General features: G+C 39.9%; 1 protein-coding gene across 1 annotated transcript in view; it reads right to left on the bottom strand.

Annotated features, from left to right (window-relative positions):
- Nucleotides 1–4,533: 4,533 nt before the first annotated feature.
- The window catches only part of CDK14 (cyclin dependent kinase 14), a 338,037-nt gene continuing 324,913 nt past the window's right edge, over nt 4,534–17,657 (bottom strand). Inside the window, exon 15 of the mRNA XM_066197805.1 lies at nt 4,534–4,636. The gene's annotated coding sequence lies outside the window, so the exon portion shown is untranslated. The remainder of the gene's footprint in view (nt 4,637–17,657) is intronic.

Here is a 17,657-nt window from a genome sequence, read left to right on the forward strand (position 1 = left end):
GCTGCATTACTATTTCAAGATACACAAATTGAAAAGGTGTGTGTGTGAGAGATGGGGAGATAGAGTGGAGGAAAGTTGTTTTTCTATATTTTTTAGGTGTGTGTGTATTTTCCATGAATGCTATTTAGAGAGTGAGCAGGATGAGATCAGAGCAGGAGTAATTCTCAGCCTGCATCTGCCTTTTTCAGTGATACATATTAAAGGACAACCTTGACTTTCCCTTTAGAAGAAATTTTTGGGCTTTTGCTTTTCTTTGTAAAGATAGCTTTAAATATTTAACCAGTGTAAATAGAGGCAGAATGCCCAGCAAGACTGAAAGGAATGTGCCACAGGGATCTGCTTGTAAGCATTTCTCCCCTAAATATGTTCTTCATCATAAAGGAGGGGTCAACTGTATTTTGAAAGAAATTGTTTTTGAAAATTTCAGGCTGTTTGTGTGAAAAGAATTATCTTTGGATAGGAGTAGTGTTCTAGACCTTCCTCCAGTTTTGCAGTTGACTTTTCTATTTAGTATTTCACCTACTCTTTGACCCTGGCTGTACAGCAACTGCTTAACACTGCAGCACTCCAATATCCCATGTGGGCCCCTGATAAACTATCCTTAGCCTGAACCCACAGTCTTCAAGGGGGAAAAAAAGGAGAACTTCATAAAAATCCCAAAGTTCACAGTAGGGAATGTTACCTTCAGGATGATGGAATTTAATTTCCTATTGTCACAGGTTGTCATTCTGTATTGCTCAAATATGCAACCACAACATTTAGCCCAACTGCAAATATATTCAATATATCTCCTACCCTAGTATCCCTATCAGAACATTACCCTATCCCATGACAGTGGGTGCATCTGGACTCTTTGCTTCTGGATCTTGTGATGTCTCTGTTTTTATGGATGACCAATAAGATTGCACCATTTTTACTGGATTTGGACTTATCTATGGAAATCCACACATTTTTCATCTCCAGGGATGATTATTGTAATTCTGTATACTTTCATGTGATATTTCTGGCATTAAGAAAAGTATCTGAGGGTTCCCAGCACTGAAGACTAGGAGGATAACTGTGTCACCTCAGTATCCCAAGTCTTCAGTTCCCCTCAGCTGTCCACGTGCTGAATACAGAGCCCATAAAAGTCTGCTTCCCTATCTTAGAGTGTTATGTTAGCCTGATCCCAGCCATGTCAGGGATGGGTGGTCTCAGCAGCCATAGCCCACTACAGCTGTATCCCACTACAGAAACACCTCAGCCTTGAGCCTGGTCAGAGGGAATAAGCCCATATCCAGGAGATACAGTTACTGCAACATCTGGCTGACTGAATCTGTAACATCCAAAAGTTTCTGGCATGCTTATGTACTTCTGTATTTTCAGATAAAAACACCTCCTTTTCCCACTTCAGCTCTCAGCAGTAGTCACACCATTGCAAACAAGGTTCAGTCATGCCCGTCCTTACATATTCTACCTGGAAAGTGAGAGAGACTTCATGATTGTTCTTCAGTTTTTGGAAGTCTTGAATTCATGAGGAAGGGTATACATAAAAATATGAATACCCAATAGAAAGCATTAGGAAAGGATGGAAAGGGAAAAGATGGGGTATCCAGCCTCTGGCTCTTACGTGTTGATGTCAGTAATGTTGAAATCATTCTCAAAACTCAGGAAGTACTTGCTGATTGTGATTCTTTTGGACATTGTCTGTTCCTCGGCCATTTATTATAGCTAGACAGATATAGTCTAGCTGTTAGGATAATTATTAGTTAGTATTCCTGCAAAGCCATTGTGGTTTCGATTTCTATCTATTCCTATTTCTTATACTTTTTTACAGTTGTAAAGCTTCTTCTTTGAATACATCATGACTATTTAAAAATGCAGACTGATTTAAATATTTACTTAAAAGTCTTCACTATGCTTACACTTACATTTTTCTAGGTACATATGTGATGGTAATTCAGAGTTGGAAGTCAGGGTCCTCCTTTCAGCAGAGAAGGGCTAGGAGCAGCTCATCCTAAACTTTGACCACACTGCTGCCATAGCAAGAATGCTGCAAAAGCATTCACCAAGCTGGTTTGGGAGGCACTTTTCCTTCCTTCTAACAAGGAATGTATTTGTGACTTCACAGTGGCAGCTGGCCTTCCATAGAAATTAGGCTGAACTCATGTCTCTGGGATATGTCAGTTAGCATTGCTTGAACATTAAAAACATGTGACAGAGCCATATTCCCACATATTGTGTTCAACAGCAGCGGGCTTAAAGATGCTTCAAATCATAGCAGGCCAAATTGTGAGCCAATATGGCACTCTGAGTACCAAGGACAGGCACTAATTGGTTTTTGCCATGTCTGCTATGCCATTTCTATTACTTTTTTTTTTTTTTTTTTTTTTGAATTCACAATGCGTAGCACTAGGGATATGGGACTTAAAGGCTTGTCTTATTTTGGGAGAAAGAATGCCAATATTAAACTAATCCCTTGTGTAGACACTCTTATTTCACTTTAAAAGTGCCTTTCATGGCATTAGCAAGTTGATTCCTTGCTGACATAAGCTTAATCAATATGAGGCACTCAGCCTGATATAAATTTATCTCCATGATGGGGTTGCACCAATTTTTCTACGTGTCTTTGAAAAACCATTTAGTTAAATCATTTGTTTCTTCAAATTGGCAAGTTCTCACTCATTGAGGATTTGAAGTACAACAGTGCAGCCAGCTGAAAAATGAATCACTTCAGGAAAATGTAAAGAACTTTTTGCCTTTGTATGGTGCTACCCATTAAAGCTCTGAAAGCTGCAAATATCAATAAACTTAGAGCAGCTTTGCCTCTATGTTCTTAATCCCTGTCTTCTAAATGCAGGAACTTAAATGTAGAGAAATGAAATGCATTTCCAAGGTCAAAAAAAGCATATATGGTTAAGTGGTTTCAGAATGAGACCAATTACTTTGAATTTCCCTGGTCCCAGCATCTTTCAGACACCTTACATATAAGAAGTACTGGTACCTGTGTTTTCTGGTACTCAGCACTTTAGAATCAGATTGCCAGGGCTGGATGATGTATCCGAGAATAACTAGTCTGTAATGTCTCATTTGAGTTTTGTAAATAAAAGACTGACTTTTGAATGAAGATCTGCCCTTGTAATTTTATCACCACCTTACTAAATATTTATTTCTAGTGGTATTCTCCTTTAGCTATAAACATAGACATTCTAATCTCAAATTCTAAGGCAAAAAGGATATTCTACCACTTGTTATGGCTACACCAAATGCATTTTTTCAAAGGATAAACATTTCAAATCTTATGTTGCAGGCAGAGCTTTTTAGTTTAAGGAGAGAACCACAACGACAGTATTGATGCAGTACTATCACCCATTTCTGGAAAAGTGGTCCAAAGAACCACTCTGTCTGCTCTGTGTTAAAACAAGGATATTAGTTTGAAGTCCTGTATGTGATGGGTCTGGTCACAAACAAAACCACACATTAGCTCTTTTGGAAAAAAATATGACAATATCAGGTCAGATGAGCTTGAATCAATCTCAGATCAGGCTCAGGTTCAGATGGAGCAAGTAATGCTGTGGTTTGACTGATGGAAAGGTAACTGCATGTGAAATAGACCACAGCTGGTGTTTTCACCATGGAGTGCTTGCTCACTCTGTTGTTGAGTGATGCTACTAAAAGTTACTGAAACTTGAAACACAGTGAAAATGCTTTCTAAAGCCTGGAAAAACCATTTACATCCTTTGTCGTATATCTCAGATTTATACACTGAATTCTATAATCTGGAATTCAGTTATACCAATGATTTGCCAAAAGTGTGGATACTTACAACATGTTAAGCTACAAAGACCATAGTTGTGCAGTTCAAATACTGTCTACAATTAAAAATAGAAGCTTGAGGCAGAAGCACTTTAAAAATATTTGGAGACTATCAAAAGTCTTTCTGTGCTCCTATTCCCAGAGTACCTGGGCACCTCAGCACCTTAAAATATCTAATGTGCTGTTCTAAAAGTATGGCTTTGTCTTCGTTTTGGAGAAGGAAATCTAAGGCAGAGATTAAAATGACCTGTTCAAAGTCATGTAAGCAATCTGTGATAGGAAAGGGAATTTAACCTAAAGCTGGCACACACATCCTTTTTTCCTGAGGTCTATTTTTACTGGAAAGCTTTGGGGGGATGTGAATCACAGTTGTTTTAAGCACCCTGAAGGGAGATGATCCCACACCTTACCCACTCCTGCTGTTTCTCTCACAGAGGCACCTACAGGGCAGGGGAGAGAAGCAGAGCAATGGGCTGGCCCAGCTGAAAGCTAACCAGCAAAGCCCACTGTAATTCCAGTTCCAGCAGTTCCCTTCTCCAGCCCTTGGCATGGCTGTAGGGGTGTTAGTGCCAGCAGAGGGGAAAGGGAAGGAAAGTGTGAGTTGAAACAGAGGAGAGGAGGGAATCGTTTCTGTCAGCAACAGCTCAGCTTTAATGGGCATGAAACAATCACGAAACTGCAGCTCAGACTGAACCTTTCCAAAGAAAATTTAATTATTAGTTATTCTGACTTGAAATAAAAAAAATCTAGTCATACCTGGACCAGCCTCTGAGGTGGCAAATATGAGGGAAAATCCCTGTTGTTTTGTTCCTTCCAGTACTGCAAAGGGAAATTGAGGGGCCTGGGAATAGAAAAGACCTTGAGTCACCTTGGTGTTGACTCCTTCCCTGAATAGAGGGGCAGTAGGACTTGAGGCCATCATTTAACACCTCCCCCCTGCTATGTATGGCAGGACTGTTGACAGCAGATTTGTTTAACATCACAGTATTAGTCCATGACCAAGCTATCGCCTTAAAGTCTCCCATAGCAGCATGCAAGCTTCTTAATATCTATTCTCTTACCTGAAAAGCAATCAAGATGAGAAATTAATGTTCTAAGCATGTTTATATTTATATATTTACTTAACTTGCTTCCTCACCAATTTCCTCTCCCTGCCACCCTTTCATGCTCTAATGTCTCTCTCAGCATGCCATTGTCAATAGTAATTTAAATTACACATCAGACCATGCGAGCAGCTCACGTGTTATCAGTTAATATGAGGGGAAACTCCAAGGACAGTGGTGCAGAGCAGTCTTGTGATCTCTACCAGTGTGGGTTGCAGAGCACTGTTTCTGAAGGGGCTGTACCCCTCCGCTGCTGTTAGGAGACAGCTGCCTGCCACTGAAAAACTCTGGACTGGGCATATGGACTTAATTTAATTAGCCAGATAACCTGTGCTAAATTTACTTTGAGTGGATCTCCCAATGCACTACCCACACTGTAGAGCAGCTCTTCATGGGAGAAGCAGCAGCCCTTGGTAAAGATGAAATGGTGCAAGAGGAGACACGAACTCAGCCCTTTTTGTGTTGGGGGTAGGAGACAGTGAGTTCCAACTGCTTCTCAACAAGCCCGATCAATGAAGTTGAGAACATGCCACTGTCAATGAGTATTTGTCATATTATGCAGCAAATCCTCAACGAATACATAAATCAAAAAAGGCCTCGATAAAAGAAATTTGACCAGAGGCAGATGATTAACAATGAATGATGGCCAATATGAAAACTCAGGTGTAGGCTGAGAATTTGAATCCTCAGGATTCAAATTCACCTACATTGTAAAATCTTTGGAGTAACTATTGAACAAGAACCTAGATATGGAATTGTTCAATCTAAAACAAGGTTGAAAAACCACAGCAACTTTGCTGGTTAGTGTTGGGTGTTTATTTATCTCAAGTCAGTCAGAGAAGATTTGGCTGGGATTTGAAGTGAAAGTTTCATAGATACACAGCCTTTAGCATGGGTCTAAATATTTCACCTCCTCTGCCTTTGGCCTGTGTATAGACAATGGCACTTGGGCTGCTTCTGACTGCACAGGAAAATGAGATTTCCTTCAGCACGTACTTTGCTTTTAAAAGCATTATCTTCCACTTTTTTCCATTTTTCTAGACCTCAACAGAGCAAGAGACTCAGATGATCTTTTAGAAACAAGAAGACAAACCATGGGGAGGGTTATTTACTGCAGCGCTTGTGATAACTGCTTTTTGCCTGAGGTAATGCACGTGACACCTAAAATCATCAAGAATATATTGCAGAAGTACCTACCAGCCTAATCCACAAATTCTCTCTGCATGTACACAGTCATTATTGCACTATTTTAGTTTTTTTTCTTTAAAAATTCTCTTGCTCTCTTTTCTTAAGGCAGTAAAGAACCAAGGAACTCGCAATCTCATACTTACGCTAACAACTTTTAGCCTAAGGAACATAATCTGCTTTTATATTTTATCAAGATAAATCCCAGACATCATTTGTTTTCCCAGACCCAACTCTTGGCCTGCATTTCTCACAAGTGGATAATCACCCAATAAAAATAAATAAAAATGTCACCCTACCAAATTAATATCTGACATTGCTCATAGCTGACATTGTTCAGAGACCCCCTTTGCATCCACAGGAGACAGCCATGTCTTTCTCACTGCTGCTCCCTGACCAATTCTATGCAGCCCATGTAGCATCTGCCTCTGAGCTCGTTATGCATAGCTTTCTCATGTTGCTGTAGACTAATGATAAAAAATTGGGTGTGTGGACATTCCCAGTTTGTAACCAGAATCTATCCTATCTTATAACAAGAGTCATTATAATACAGACTGTTAGTGTCCACGATTACAGCTTATTTCCATGCCATGCTGGAGGAGAAGAGAGATCTGAAATTTAAGGTCAGAGCCTTTAAACAATGAAGAAATGTTTCCTGCAGGTGCTTGGTTTATAATTGCCCAGGACAGAGCTGCTTTTATGAGGATTGTTGTCCTAGTAAAGTTCCCAAGAAAAACAGGGTTGTTGTGGTTTGTTTTGTTTTGGTTTTTTTTGTTAGTTGGTTAGATTTTTTTGTCCTGGCATCTGTTTACTGTCAGTGGACATCCACAGCTGTAGCCAGGAGTATGCCTTCACTTCTGGCTTCTGATGTGAACAGCTTTTGCTCTGGCCCTGGGGAGCTGCTGGGCAGACAAAGCAGTAGGGAGCAAGCAGCACCCCAGGTGATAAAATGTCCAGTTTCCATTCTGATGTATGGGAAATTTTAAAAGCTTTGATGTCTGAAGGCATATGCACTCCAGCAGAGAAAACTTCACATCTCATCTTTCCCTAGCCAACAGTAGATCTTTTCTATTATATCACAAGCAGCCTGACAACACAACACATAAAAATTGGAGCTACCACCATATCAAGATCATGAACAAACTTTCCTGAATGTTGTTATTAAGGCAGTTCTTAAGCAAGATAAAAATTGGTAGTTTAATAAGTCTCTTTAGAAGTATGCTAAATATACCCAAAATAAGGCTCAATGCCATTAATTTGACTAAACAATGCCATTAATTTGACTAAACAATTCCGAAGAAAATATAATAATATGAAAAGTATAATGGAGGAATTACCACATGAATTCTCTGCTTGCCTAGATTGTAAAGCACATAAGGGTACCAGGGACCTGGCAGACACCAGAATCCATAATTTCCACTATCATATGTTTTTGCAGTAGAAAGTAGAATTAAGTAAACACATTCTTTGCTATTTAATTAAAGGAATGTACACTCTTCCAGATAATAGTCTTGATAGCGAACCAGCAAGCACAGCTCTGTTCACACACTCAGCTAAGAAAGTGCAACCATTTCGTCCAGGGAATACACTGCGGAACTTGATCCCCTTGGTACTGAGCAGGTAGAATACGCTCTCTTACAGAGCCACCACACATTCATCCAGCAGTGGAGGCAGAATATGTCCTCTCACTTATGCTTCACCTCACAGTTCTGCTGTGCTCATGTGTGAGGAGCAGTTGGAGTTTGAACTGCCCTGGTCAGAACATGCCCAGTTCTGGAGCAGGGACAGTGGTACCATGAGACTAAGCATGCCGGAGCTTTGCCACTGTTTGGCAAAGTAAAAGATGTCAAGGAGAATAATAGAAATATGGTGATATCTGAAAAGATCTTGCAGTGAGCATCTGCCTGGAATTGTATGCCTAGGACTGCAGACAGTGGTTCATTTTTTTTTGTGTGTATGACCACAACACAACTACAGAGTTCAGCCTGTAGAATACAGAGGTTTTTACAGATTCATACCCCTGTTTCCTTTGCACTTTCTACAAGGAAAGAATGAGCAGATACCACAGATCAGTAGCTGCAAAGTAACCTGTTACCTGTTATGCTTTGGTGGCTGATCTGGGCACACAGTTTCTCCATCCAATTTCAATTAAGGTTAAAACCCCTGGGGAGAAGAGAGAGCAGACTGTGCTGTGAGCATTTTAGCTCTGTACATCCAGTGCCATGCTGGCTTGCTTTTGGAACACCAGCAGAAGGAGAGAAGCAGCAGCTATGGAGGTTGCAATGGCAGGAGAGGCAACGTATGCAGCAAGTTCCTATCCAGACAGTTGCTGCTAAACAATGGAGATCCACAGAGCAGATTTGATGACCGATGTTGGCTTTCAGGCTTCATACAACTGCCTGCTGCAAACAAGAATTTTAAATCTGGCTGCATAACATTGCATGTTAATGTATATGGGATGGTTTTGAGAAGCTGTGTCTTCTCCCATGAAGATGGAAACTTGGGCTTTAGGGACTACTTTGAAGAAGTCATACTTCAAAAAAATAGCATAAATGTGGCCATATTAGCTGTGCATATAGCTATGATAAGCTGAGCCTTGGTCCAGTAATCCTGATCGTGTTAGTTTTTTTTTTTTTAAAGTACAAAATATATTTGCATCACTGACTTGAAAGGTCCTGGTAGATATGTTGATTGTTTATTGGTTCTACTAATTTGCTAACAAAGAAAAGTGAAGAGAACAGCAAAGTGGTCAGACGTGGGAACAGAAAGGGTCATGGTCAAGCCGTTGGAAGCTGGCAGTGCCAGTGCCAGCAAAGAGGTCATAACAGATACAAAACAAAAGGAACACAAGGAGGTTGCAGGTAAGCAGCTAAAGGCAATACTCCACCAGCTTCAGGGAAAGGAAGATCCTGCTCATGCAGCTAACTACAGAGACCTTAGTCAGTGGTGGAAAAAAATAATCTTGAACATATTTACCAACAGACTAAGGCCAGTTTCAGAGGAAGCAGATGGCCACAGACGGCGTGACTTCACAGCAGACGCAAGCTTTATTGATCAAATTATCACTCTTGGCAACTGATGGGAGGGGAGTAATAAAAGTGGGTTAAAACTGTTGGAGGAAAACAACTGGCTTGAGTGGATACAATATGGAGGGTGTGAATATATGGAGTTTCAGTAACTGTAATTATAAAAGGTGTGTGTTAAGACTCCTGTAGTGCAGTAAGAAATGCCAAGCAATTGGGTAAGTCCAAGTTTGATTTAGGAGCAGAGGACTTGGAATCACACTCATCTTCAATCATGAAGATAAATGTTGCTGTGAGATGCCTTAGAGGGTACAATTTTGAAAGATCCGTAGCGAAGCCTTTCAGTAAATATAAATGAAATATGATTACTGGCAAATAGGTCTGATTTAATGAAAGCATTTTTTGCCATGTTGGAAAATTGGTTTTGTAGACTCAAACTTAAAACTAGTTCCAAGAAGATGAGACTGCTGCATCTTGGAGAAGAAAGAGTACATACTGTGCTGACATGTAGTGTAAGGGAAGTTACAGAGAAGTCTGGTCCTACATGTAGTTATATTCACATCAGCATCAGTGGTTCAGTAAAGATGAATTAAAACAGTCATGTACATTAGTCAGAAATGCTGCACAGTAGGTGATAAGATTATGGATCTATAAGGATAATACATCTACAATCCATATGGGTTTTTTTCAAATGTATTATTACTTCATGGACTAAGAACAGTTCCAGTAAATGAGATAAAATTGTGAAAAAGACTGGAGACAGCTCTTTCATTGCAGTTAGAAATGGAAAACACTTTAAAGTATCAGAGACTGTGTCAGGAAATCAAGGCAAGGGATTGGCTTTAATTAAAAAGATTATAATGATGATGATACACCAGGCCATACCAATACATATGGGGGGAAAAAAAAAAGCATTCAAGGCCTAAAATCTAATATCAAGTTCATGACTAGATTTTGCATTAAATTAAGCTTTGTTTAATAGTGGAATAATCCCTGAACTGGTAAGACCAGCAATGATATAGTGTTCCCCAGATCTGGAAGGACACTCTAGAAAGCCAGAGAGGAAAAGGACCATTTATCTATTTCTGATTATAATTAAAATGCCTACGTTTTCTACAGCCCTGAAATTTATCTGTCTGGCTACAGAAATAGTCATAAACCATGATCACCATAAAAAACTTGTAAAAATGCCTCACAAATTGAGAAGTTTTTTTTCAAACAAAGGAGTCAATGCAGATTCACTTACCTATATATTTAGCACACGTGCACATACAACACACACATCTGCACAGCAAGAAGAGAGAACAGATAAATCAAATACACGGAAACAGCAGAAATATGATGTGCTTGCCAAGACTCAGACACAACTCTTCACAGGAGTCTGTTTGTAAGCCAATTCATATTTGAATAATTGAAATGACATCTACTGGAAATTAAATATATACAATAAAATAAATGTGTGTATTCATCTTTATGACAAAAGTATTAATAATACAAAGGTACAATATTGAGATCTTCCAGGAAAACATCTTGTCCTAGAAAATGTAAGAGCTTTGTGTTCAAAGGATTTAGAAAATAAACTCCCTTTCTGTGGAGCCCTGCCCGTTGGGATTTGGCATAAGAAAGAAAAGAGAATTTCTAAGAAATATCAGGTTTTCTTTGCTGGCGTATTTTTTACTTTGTTCTGAATGGAAACAACTTCAGCTCAAAAGGTAAATTTCATTGACTGTAGATTTTACTAAGTGTGAGTTTAGCAGAGAAAGCAAAAGAAATAGAAGGATGTACTAAATATGACTGCATTTTACAGCCCCTTTCTTCTTCTTCTTTTGATAAGGACTTAACAGAAGTCTATTCAGTGAAAGCTGCCAATTCTTATTTTGACCATATGTACAGATTGAGGATGTCAAAGGAAATGTGTATGGCAAATTAGGGTGAACTCTGTGGCCTGAATGTTAAATGAGAGGGTAAATTATGCAGGATTTGTCTACCATTTCAGTGCTCTCATTTGTGATGTCTTTGGGCAGGGCACCTTTATAAGACTATCCTGAAGATATTATCATAATGGAATGTTTTGCATAATGGAAAACACAGTCACCTCAGATCTTCTTTTGCATGACAAACCCTTGATTAGAAAAATAATAGGATGGAAATGAAATTTGTGTTTATACAGGCAGGCGTCAGAGCTAAGAAGAATGGAAGCTGACCTCAATACACTGGAGAACTGACACAGGCAGATGCAAAACCTCTCTTTACAGTAAATTTAGCCTGGAAATAGACTGAGAAACAAGCAGGCGTCATATAAAAGTCTTCTTACAGTTAAAAGTTCTTTATTCATGAGAAAAGTATCTGTGATATGCAAAGGATATCACATATTTTTAAATGACTCATAGCTCTTGTTATACTGTAAGGTCCACATTACACCCCTGTGAAAACAAGAATGTTTTCATATTTGACAAAATGGTAAGTGCTTTAAATTTTCTATTACACATTTGATTTAGCTTTGGCAATTTACAGTCTTTAGTCCATTGATGTGCAGTCAGAAAATGGAATGACTATCCTGCCTTAAATCAGCAGAGCCAACCATGTACATAATTAGGAGCTGGATTATTTTCGGAATTAATACAGCCATGCTCCTGTACTCATCTGAATTAATGCACACATCTGCATATGTGTTTATAGGATTGCTGCTGATGTGCACATGCCATTAGACACGTAAACCTGCTGGTTTTATTTAGTTAGTCAGTATTAATTACAAAGTTTATTCTGCAAACAGAAACACAGAAGAAATCTCAAAAGTGTACAATAATTTGGAAGACTGAACAGTCAGGGAAATTGTAAAATCAAAAGGCAGATTTCACTCTTTCCTTCTTACTATCTAAGAATATAATGTGCCATTACATGACTGGACTTAATGTATGTTCAACTTAGAAGACAGCATTATTTCACTACTGTCAGCGATCCTGGGAGCACAAAACAGTATTGTTCTCTGCTAAGATCTTATTGCACACAGGTTGAAGTGGATTTTGGGTCATAACAATTCCAACACATTCTGGAATTAACAGAAGAACCCAGTTAAACTGTTTTAAACACCTAGTCTAAAATATAGTACCTGTGAAGATAGTGTTGTGATAGTGGGAGTTCTACCTGCTGGGAGAGTGTAAGTGCTAATTACAAACGTGCTTATGCTTATTTCTATGGCTGCCCTGAATTAAAGAACATTGGCCAGTCCTGATACTTGATATAGCCTGAGAAGAGAATCCATATTTTGCTCTGAGGCACCTCATCTCCATGCGATAAGGATAAAATCTTAGCCTGTCTTTGGTTTTCTGATAGCCATTTCCTCTCTGTCTTCCTCACTGTGATTTGTTGAGATGATATGAATCTGACCCAAACACTCTGAACACCCAGAATTGCCATTAAAAGCCGCAAGGATGGGTGTACCCAGCATCTCTCAGGATCAAGCTTATCATTTTTAGCTGGAAATATCTGTATGACTAGAGTTACATGTGTCAGCTTTAAGATAATGTCATGATTTCATTGTGGTCAAATATTTTGAAAAAGGAAAGCATGGCTGATCTCTGCACAGTGTCTGTTCATGTTTATTATCTTAACAGTAAACTCATAGCTGATTGCAGTTTGGCCCTTATCAGTTCTTCCTTCTAGCAACATACTAAATCATTTCAGCTTGTTCAGGAGCAGATCAATCTTAAAATGAAGCTTTACAGAGAACTGACAGATAATACTAACCTTTCTTTTTCAGCAAAAGTAATTTTGATGTAAAAAATGATGCACAAGTGGCCGCAACATTCAATATACATATATGAACAATGGCTAATGAAATACAGGAATTCAGCTTTTCAATGCCTGAAGAAGCAGATTTATTACCTAAATTAGTACTGTGGATTTCTTCACCTGGTTTAGAGTGAGCTGTAAATAGGCTGGTTGATTAGAAGACTAAAAAGATAACCTGATTTAATCATACATAACATGCCTATCAGAATTCTCCACCTCAGTAGCACAATAGTTACTTTCTTTGAGGAATACTTTGCAATGTATTAGAGAATGCATCTCCCCTCTTCTTCCACAGCAAGAGCATGCCGCCAGACAATCCCCTGCTAGCAGTCTGAACCCAGAAATACATGTTCCCAAATACTGCTTAATTCACCTTCTCTAAAGTAGTGCTAGCAGTAAGTCCTGCACTGAGGCTGCTTACTTAAGGTCTGTATTTGTTACCCCTCTCTGCTTTCCATTAATCGATTACTGACTCAAAGCTGCACTTAATCCATTATGACAATAGTTACATTTGTAAAAAAAACCATTCTGAAGTAAGAATCTGAATTGTAGTAGAGTCTGTTCAGGCCATGCTCTGAGACAGCTAGAGCATGCCCCCGGGATTAGTCCCATAAGAGAAACCAAAGCCAGAGTCTCTAATGACACCATGTGCAAACGCAGCAGTCATTTTTTCTACTCTCCCCACTTCCAGTAAGCTCATCCTGAATGCCTTTTAGCCAGCCTTAATTTTGGTGTCTCATCTATCTAACCCAGTGAGAAACAGACAAACAAATCCCGTAAGGGCAGGCAGGAAGTTGTGAGAGCTGTTACATGGTTATTGTTACTAGGGAAACCACTTCCTTAGTATTCATGTGTTCAGCAGATCTGTCTGGCTGTGTCTTGGAGTCCTAGGCAATATCATGAAATAAATGGCAACCAGGAAAATAAACCCAAGCTAGCACAAAATACACTGTAAGTGTCTGTGATACTTAAAATTAAAATCTTGTTTTGGTAAATGAAGTCTAAGCAGAAATATCTCCCATAATATGCTTTTATAACAAGGGGGTGTGTGTTTGGAAGAGTATGCCATATTCTATTCCTCTTTTCCTGAACATTAATAAAATATTTGTAAAAGCAATCAGTACTGATAGTCTAGAGTTAAAATGCTAAACCCAAGCAGCTTTATTTTTTGGCTGCTGACCTTAGCTCCAATTTCATAAGTAGTATCTACATCCAAGCAAAGGATGAGCAGAGCTAGTACTTTTCTTTGGAAACCAGACTGTAGTGTTGGGACTCATCTCTAAGAACAGATCATCCATGCTCCTACTTTATGGGACAGTATTTTTTTGTTTGTTTGTTGGCTTTTTAATGATGCAGTTGGTTTCTGAGTTCAGTCACAAAAGCGTGTGACTTACAAAACCATCAGTAGAAATATCTCAAGCAGTAGCCATGCCTCTTAGTGTTCCTTGTATCTCTTTTAGACTAGTTTAAACAAGCAGCAACAGATGCTCATCACCAGTTCCTTAATTTCCACAGCGATCTGGATTTAACACATTTCATCCTCAGTAGGAATTCCACAGCTGATTAATTGATTTTGCCTCGTATCCATCTTGCTGAAAATCTCAGCTGAGTGATAAAGCCTGAAGAGGATACACACACCTTCCCTAGAGCACTCCCAGCCTCAGGCTGTCAGTTCCAGTGCTGGCTGCATTGCAAAACCAGCTCAGTGTTACTGCTATCCTTGATGAACTCCAGGCACATAGCCGGTTTGCTCATTCACCAGAGGTTTAGGTCTGGCATTTCAGAAAGTTATTGTTCCTGAGGATCTCGATAACCTCAAACCCAGCCAGAAACAATCATCTCAGTAGGTCTGTTCTTGCTTTAGAGTGGAATGAATTGAAGTGGGGAGACACAGTGTGCAGCATAACTGAGTATTGCAAAGTTCACTTGCTGCTAGAGAAGGACTTCTCTATACAGATGTTTCAGAAGACAACATACATGAACAAATGTGACCAGAGTTCCAGGCAAGACTGCAGGAAGGATAGTGGTACCTGGTTTTCTGAAGAAATGGAGGCGAGGAAAGCAGCAGAGAATGGTCAATACTTTATTGTAGAGTAATCATCTGATAATAGAGCACAAATGATTAACAACTATTTGGGCCTTGCTGAAGTAGGCTCACAAACAGGGTTATGCATAACCTATAAACTGAGATAAAAGGTAACACAGTAGATGGATAAAAAAGGAGATCTTTTTGACTCTACAAAAATCATTATTATTAAAGATACACAAGTGTTTCAAAGCTTGCTTCCCTTCTTTTTTTTTCTCCCCAGTTTTATGTATACATCTTGGGGCTAACTAAAGCAAAAATACTCCTGCTTTACAACAGATAGAGAAAAACAGAGAAGCAGGATTGCAGGATTTAGAAATATCCCTGCTCGTTTTCCTCTCAGCATGTTTGTGTCTTAGCATCATCTCCAGCCTGATCCCTAGTCTACAGTATGATATGGGCTTGTGCTATCTACAGGGTGACCATATAAAACAGATAATTAGCGACCACTAAGAAGAGACTTTTGCAATTAGAAATATCCAGCACAAACCAACAAAAAGATTCTGCTCATTAAGTATATCCACTGATGGCACTAAATAAAGAGGGAGATGTGAGCTACAGCTGGGAAATACAGGGAACTGGAGTTCATGCAGAAAAATGTGTTGGAGAATTACAAAAAGCTCTCACTGATGTCCCAAATTAAAGATGATCTAATAAATATGAAACTGAGTTCCAGGTTTCTTTCAAGAGCACAGCACTACAGGAAGCAGCTTCTGTAGTTCAGATAAATGGATGTAAAGGACAAGGAGACAGTGTCCAAGCCAAGCAGTGTGTTCAGCAGGGCTAGCTATGGAATTTGGCACTGAGGGACAGGCATGCTCTGGTTGGTTTGCTATGGCTCCTCCTGGCCATTTTACCTAGGCTGCTGTCTCATGGGGCAGTAAAAAGGCATTCACTGTCCCCTGACAGGCCTCCACCTCCAGCTCAGGATGCACTTTGGTTGGACACTGCTGAGAGCTGGAAGACTACTTAGAGGAGACATTTCTATGGGCTCTCTTTATTCATATATCTTTCCTCAGACACTGGCAACCAGCTTTGGGGTTGGAGGACTGGAGAACTTTTGTGCTGAAAATTAAGGCCATTTTGATGAGGCAGGAGACAGCCATGGTGCACACTAAACCCTGGAAAGTGTTGAGTGCTCTCCACACCCATGTGGGGCTTGGTCTTTTGAGACCCCCCATGCAGTGGGCAGTTGAGTTCTTTGGGGCATTCATAGGAGCCTAGCTGCCCTGCTTGTGGGTCTCCACGTGGCAAAGCTACCCCAAATAAGGAAACTGCCACTTCACTTCCAGAGAAACCTACAGTGCCAGAAGAACAGCTAAAAACAGACAGTGACACAAGGAGGGCCCACATGTGGGGTGGTTCAGAAAAAGTGGCAGCATTGGGAGTGAGGAAGAAAACCTGCTCATTTGTTGGATGAGGAGTGCAGGCAGCAGAGCTGGAAACACCTCCTGTGGTTCTCTGGAACTGTAGCTGTTGAGAGGGCAAGGGCCAAATCACCTATCTCTCTTGTGCTTTGAGATGTGCAAGTTGGAAAAGCAGACTGACACCCCCCTCCCAGCTGAGTTCACACTTTCAGTGAGGGCTTTAATAAGCCAGGTTTGCAGGGGAGAAGAAAATGGGGATACACAGGGCAGCCCAGCTTTACGTGTAAAAATCCTCCAGTGGGATGTGACATCTCAGTGCGGATGGGGAGCACCAGGGTGCAAGCAAGCAGTTCAGTTTCATTGTTCATGGCTCAAAATATCCCCAAGATGTGTACTCATAAGACCTACATTTTGAAGATGAAGATCTGCCTCTGGCCCAGCTCTACTTTCAGTATTCTGAGGAGCAGTGCACAGCAGCTAAGAAGTCCAATAATGGATATTGATAGTTGCAAGCTGCTGTTCCATCACAGGACAGCTTGCCTGTGACAGGCCAGGAGGGAGATCAATGCTGATGACAGCATTTTCAGCCAGGAACTGCCCAGAAGTCAAACCTGTCAAAAAGCCATTTACACACTCTAAGTGAAAACAAAGTAGCTGCAGCTTTTAGTGACACTGCTAAGAGATCAATTGCTAATTTTTTCCACAGATTATAGAGCAAATGAAATGTTTGCCAGAGATACATATATAATATATATAGACAACAGCTGCTTGATGAGGGTTTTGGAAAGGGAAGACTGTTTTAGAGCCTCAGGTGTTAATCATGGAAATCAGTTTGCTGGAAAAGTCAGTATGCATGGCTAGTGTGTCCACCCAGCCCTGTCGAGCAGGCTGTGGCTCAGAGAGGGAGCAGGTATCTTAAATGCTCCCAAAGCAGAATACAAGGAGGGTGAACTAACAGCAGAGCTCAAAGCAGAGCTGAGAACAGACTGTGCAAGGAATCACTTAGCCACAGAAAAATGCAAACACTTGTAACACCAAGTGAAATTTAGTCAGCAGTTTCACCTGAAATAAAATGTAAAAATGATTACTTTGGTGGATTTGCAATAGTTTTTTGCTTTGACTTTTCATGCAAGTCTTACAAACTGTCTCGAAAACAATTTCTGAAACAACAGAAAATGGGAAAAGAGTACCGTATGCCACATCAACTACACCTTGTGCGACTGGAGGCAAATATCCACTCCTTTTCCTACCTTATTTAAAGCTGGGTTTTAGAATCACAAGGGACCTCCTACCTCCTTCACAATAA

This window comes from Chamaea fasciata, unplaced genomic scaffold (genome assembly GCF_029207755.1).
Source record: "Chamaea fasciata isolate MVZ Bird 193981 ecotype frontalis unplaced genomic scaffold, bChaFas1.0.hap1 SCAF_1, whole genome shotgun sequence".
NCBI classification, from domain to species: domain Eukaryota; kingdom Metazoa; phylum Chordata; class Aves; order Passeriformes; family Sylviidae; genus Chamaea; species Chamaea fasciata.